Raw genomic sequence first — 6,000 nt, 5'->3', positions numbered from 1 at the left:
GATGTTGCTCCTTCAGGAGTTTGATATTGAGATAAAAGACAGGAAAGGGTCAGAGAATCAAGTAGCTGACCATCTCTCCAGAATTGAGCTGGAAGCAAGAGTACAACCACCCACAGCTATGACTGAGACATTTTCGGATGAGCAATTGTTCCGTATTCAGTAGGCACCATGGTTTGCAGACATTGCAAATTATAAGGCCATGAATTTTATCCCAAGAGAATACAGTAGGCAACAGGTGAAGAAGCTACTGACTGATGCAAAGTACTACATTTGGGAAGAACCATACCTTTTTAAAAGGTGCTCAGATGGAATAATCCGGAGATGTGTCCCAAATGAGGAAAAGCAGCAGATTCTTTGGCACTATCATGGGTCTGATTATGGAGGCCACTTTGGTGGTGAAAGGATAGCTACAAAAGTCATTCAGAGTGGGTTTTACTGGCCGACTCTCTTCAGGGACTCAACAGCGTTTGTGAAGCACTGTGGCAGATGTGAAAAAGCTGCAAATCTCCCTGCCAACCATGAAATGCCACAACAGGGAATTCTTGAGGTTGAGTTGTTTGATGTGTGGGGTATTGATTTCATGGGACCTTTTCCACCCTCACATTCAAACAACTATATTCTAGTGGCAGTTGACTATGTGTCCAAGTGGGTGGAAGCTGTGGCTTTGCCTACCAATGATGCCAAAGTGGTAATGAGCTTTCTTTAGAGATATATCTTTAGCCGGTTATGTGTTCCACGGACACTCATTAGTGATGGAGGAAGCCATTTCTGCAACAGACAGCTGGACTCTCTTCTGTTAAGATATGGAGTCCGTCATAAAGTGGCAACCCCCTATCACCCTCAGACAAGTGGACATGTTGAATTTTCCAACAGGGAACTTAAAAGGATTCTAGAGAAGACCGTCAGTGTTTCCAAAAAGGACTGGTCTAGGAAGCTTGATGATGCTCTCTGGGCATACCGGACAGCGTACAAGACTCCCATTGGCATGTCCCCTTATCAGTTGGTCTATGGCAAAGCCTGTCACTTGCCAGTTGAGCTGGAGCATAAAGCTTACTGGGCAATCAAGTATCTGAACCTTGATTCGGAAGCTACAGGAATCAAGTGAATGCTTCAGTTGAATGAGCTTGATGAATTCAGATATTCAGCCTATGAGAATGCCAAGCTCTATAAGGAAAGAACCAAGCTACTGCATGACAAAAAGATTGCCATCAGAGTCTTTGAGCCAGGACAAATAGTGCTTTTATATAATTCAAGGCTCAAATTCTTTCCCGGGAAGCTGAAATTCCGATGGTCAGGACCGTTTGTGGTTACCAGAGCTTCACCATATGGTCATGTGGAAATACAGGAAGAGAATTCTGACAGGAAATTTACAGTGAATGGCCAGAGGTTGAAGCACTATCTTCGAGGCGAGATTGATTGCCAGAGGTCCACTCATCTGCTGAATTAGCAGAACTGACCGTCAAGCTAGTGACGATAAAGAAGCGCTTGTCGGGAGGCAACCCGATGATTTCGTATCCTTAGTTATTTTTTCGTAGTAGTAGTTTCTTACTTGTTTGATTTTTACTGAGTTCTTACTAATTTTCTGATCATGCAGCTATTTTATCTCAGGAACCGAACACCTCAAGCTATATATATATATATATTTCAAAAAAAATGCATACGACGTGCAAGCGTCATTGACGCGAACGCATCGATCATGTGTGAGTGAAAAATAAAATTTGACAGAGAGTTGAGCGGGAATGGTGCCAGAACCAAACCTTTAGCACAAACAACCCACGCGTGCGCGTCGTTTGCACTTATCTCCATCCACGCGTGCGCGACATTGATGCGTACGCGTGACCTGCAAAATCGACATAAAGGAGTGTTTGGGTAGAGAGTTGTATTGGCTTGGGGCTAGAAGCGTGCTAGAGGCACAAATTTACTCACGCGTACGCGTCCCTGACGCGTGCGCGTCATTTGACCAAACGACCATCCACGCGTACGCGTGCATGACGCGAACGCGTCGTATGCCAATATTGGTTCCCAAGCCAAGCGAACAGAGAGTTGTGCGTGCGTGCGGCTGGCTTCGCACAAATCGCACAAAACCCATGGCACGCGAACGCGTGCCTGACACTAACGCGTCATAAAGAAAATGCGCGACCTACGCGTACGTGTGCTGCACGTGTACGCGTCGCCTTCGTCGCACAATTTCACTAGTTCGCCGCCCAGTTTCACTTTTCTTTCTCTCTCTCCTACTCCTACTTCTCTCTTGTTCTTTTATCCTTGTATTTTTCTTTTCTCTCACTATTTGTTTTTATTTTCAGTTCTTCTTTGCTTGAGGACAAGCAAACCTTTAAGTTTGGTGTTGATGCTGCGCTTATGGGTTTTCTGGCACAAAGGGGAGGCAAATCGTCTTCACAAAGGAGCATAACCTGAAGAATAAAACAACCGCTCGGATAACTAAGGTGGTTGAGTTCCTTTCATTTTTATTCCTCTCATCTTCTTCTATGTTATGTTCCGGTTTTCTTCTATTTTGCTTTGTTTGTTGTATGATCCTTTATTAGTTAGAATCCTAGGACTAGTTTAGTTCTCTCTTACTTGCTTTAATTCTGAAAGATGCCTCATGTATTGCCCACTGAGCTTGATATAAACATTTTTTTAGAGTATGTATTGCATGAGAAATTGAGTCCAATTTTAAGAATAGTCTCATTTACTTAAAGGTGGTGGTATTTTCTGCAATTTTGAATGCATGATATGAGCAGTGCATATTTAAATTTGAATCAAAGAATGTTGATGTATAAGGAACAGGAATTTAGAGAATTATTATGACTTCTCTGCATATATATATATATAATAAAAGCAAGGTCCAAGGCTCTGAGCATCAATGACTAGGGAGGTCAGACATGATTGAAAACTCAAAGAGTTGTTTCCCTAGTCATATGCTTGTGGTATGATTGTGTCAAGTAATCCTTGAGACAGAACACTTAGAGTCGAGACCAAGCGCATTTAACAAGAGTATGCCAAAGGCTTTGAGCACCACTGTCTGGGAGTAACTGAAAGAAAAATCAGGACTCAAAGAGAGTCCCCCAGTTAAGTGCTTGTGGTGTTTCTATGTCAAGTAATCCTTGAGACAAAACATTTAAAGTCACGGCTAGGCTGAAGGTGCAAAGCACCAAAGAAAAATAAATTAAAGTAAATTTTGCTGTGTTCAAGGTTTAAACTGAAATATAAAAGATCAGAGAATTCATAATATTATCCGGATTCTAATTCCGAATGACATTAACATTCTTCTGATTCAAAGGAGAGTGAGATGACAAACCTATTCAGGATTGCAGTTGTAAACCCCAGTATAAAAAGAGACATGAGCTTAATTGAACTCTCATTCTCATGCAAATTCACATCCTAAGCTTGTATTAGTTTTGGTTGCTTGAGTACAAGCAACAGTTTAAGTTTGGTGTTGTGATGCATGAGCATCTTGTCTATCTTTTCCTAGTGAATTTGCACTTAAATTGTTGAGTTTAATTAATAATTAATTATATTTTAGCCACTATAGATGCAATTTTGAGTCTTGGGTAATTTTATTTATTTCAGGTAGCATTCGGTGGAATTTGATGGAGTTTCTACAACACAAGAATCAAAGAGATGGCTGCGAGGAGCGAAGTGCACGTGTGCCTGACACGTGCGCGTGAATTCGAGGCATTCATGGCGTCGCATGCGCGTGACTGACGCGCACGCGTGAATTGAAGATTTGCTCAGCGACGCGTCCGCGTGACCGACGCGTCCGCATGACTTGCGAAGAAGACCAGCGACGCGTACGCGTGACGTGCGCGATCTGCAGAATTTACAGAAATCACTGGCGTGGATTTTGGGCCGTGTTTTGACTTGGTTTTTAGCCCAAAAAACATAGATTAGAAGCTGCAGAATGGACAATCAAGTAGTCCCCACCCATCAGCTGAAGACTTGTTAATTAATTCAAATTTAAATTCAAATCTTAAATTTTGAGAAAAAGATATTATTTTTAATTTTAGATAATTAGATTCTAAATTTATTAGGATTAGTTATAAATAGAAACTCTGTACATTTAGACATGACACACATTTTTTTACGACAATCCTTATTTTCTCTCTGAACCATGAGCAACTAATCCTCTATTGTTAAGGTTAAGAGCTCTGTCTATTTCCATGGATTGATTTGTTTGATCTTTTTAATTTAATTCATGTCTTGATTTATATTTCAATAATTGTTTTCATTCTTTATTTTATGAACATTGGGTCGAATGGAAGTATGACCCATGTTCTAATTGAGTTCTTGTAAAACTTGGAAAAGCTCTTTACTTGAACAACAACTTGAAAACATATTATACTGAATTTCTAATTGTTTGTATTTAACGGGATACGTGACATATAATCCCCTTATTTTTGGATAATTAGGATTCTTTTGGCATATAAACTAGAAATTGATCATCACCCTCTAATTGGAATTAATTAACCAAGGGATTGGCAATTAATGAATTTTAGAGAAGGCTAGGAAGGTCTAAGGAATTAGGGTCTAGTCACATATAGTTTGCCATGAAATTAAATCTTTCATGATTAAATTAATTAGTAATAAAAGTTAATCCGGAAAATAGATAACTCTGAAACCTTAACTGCTTTCTCAAATATCTTATTCCCAACTCATTGCTACTTGCTTTCTGAAATTTTTAATGTACTATTTAATACCCTTTGTATATCTCAAAACCATTTTCTTCTTGCCTAACTAATCCTATCAAACACTATTATTGCTTGATCCATTAATCCTCATGGGATCGACCCTTACTCACGTAAGGTATTACTTGGTACAACCCGGTGCACTTGCCGGTTAGTTTGTGGGTTGTAAAATACCGCACCATGTATCTAGCTAACTGGTGAGCAAAATGACTTTTGGGCATTTTGGTGGCATAAACGAGGGTCGCTCACCGAATCCGTGACCCTCTTTCTCATACTCAGATGAAAAATCTTTCCCTCCGTCTCTTCTTTGTTTTGCACTATGTTGTGAGTGGAACTCAATTCAGCCACTCATTCTATGCTCCAAGCTCTCTCTTCTTCAGTGTGCTTTATTTACAACAGGAGGCGTAAGAAAGAGTAACGAGGGAAAGAATCAAGTGAAACCAACTGTATAACAATAGGACAACTGGTAGAAGAGTGGAAAGAATCCATGAGACATGAACAATTCTATTAGAAGAAAGAAAATAAAGTGTAAGAGAGGAGTCATTTAGGAATTTGTATAGAACAAGATTCCATATAGGGATAGTGATGAGCGGATAATTTATACGCTTTTTGGCATTGTTTTTATATAGTTTTTAGTAAGTTTGAGCTACTTTTAGGGATGTTTTCATTAGTTTTTATGTTAAATTTACATTTCTGGACTTTACTATGAGTTTGTGTGTTTTTCTGTGATTTCAGGTAAATTCTGACTGAAATTGAGGGATTTGAGCAAAACTCTGAAGAAGGCTGACAAAAGGACTGCTGATGCTGTTGGATTCTGACCTCCCTGCACTCGAAATGGATTTTCTGGAGCTACAGACCTCCAATTGGCACGCTCGCAACGGCGTTGGAAAGTAGACATCCAGGGCTTTCCAGCAATATATAATAGTCCATACTTTATTCGAAGATTGATGACGTAACTTGGCGTTAAACACCAAGTTCATGCTGCTGTCTGGAGTAAAACGCCAGAAAAACGTCATGATCCGGAGTCAAACGCCCAAAACACGTCATAACCTGAAGTTTGACGCCAAGAAATGCCTCTACACGTGGATTGATCAAGCTCAGCCCAACCACACACCAAGTGGGCCCCGGAAGTGGATTTATACATCAATTACTTACTCATGTAAACCCTAGTAGCTAGTCTAGTATATAGGACATTTATCTATTGTATTAGACATCTTTGACCACTTTAAGTCTCTAATCATTCGGTCACTTGATCGTGGAGAGGGCTGGCCATTCGGCCATGCCTGAACCTTCTTTTACTTATGTATTTTCAACG

The sequence above is a fragment of the Arachis stenosperma genome, chromosome 3, assembly GCF_014773155.1.
Source record: "Arachis stenosperma cultivar V10309 chromosome 3, arast.V10309.gnm1.PFL2, whole genome shotgun sequence".
Taxonomy (NCBI): Eukaryota; Viridiplantae; Streptophyta; class Magnoliopsida; order Fabales; family Fabaceae; genus Arachis; species Arachis stenosperma.
This window is presented reverse-complemented; position numbering follows the sequence as displayed.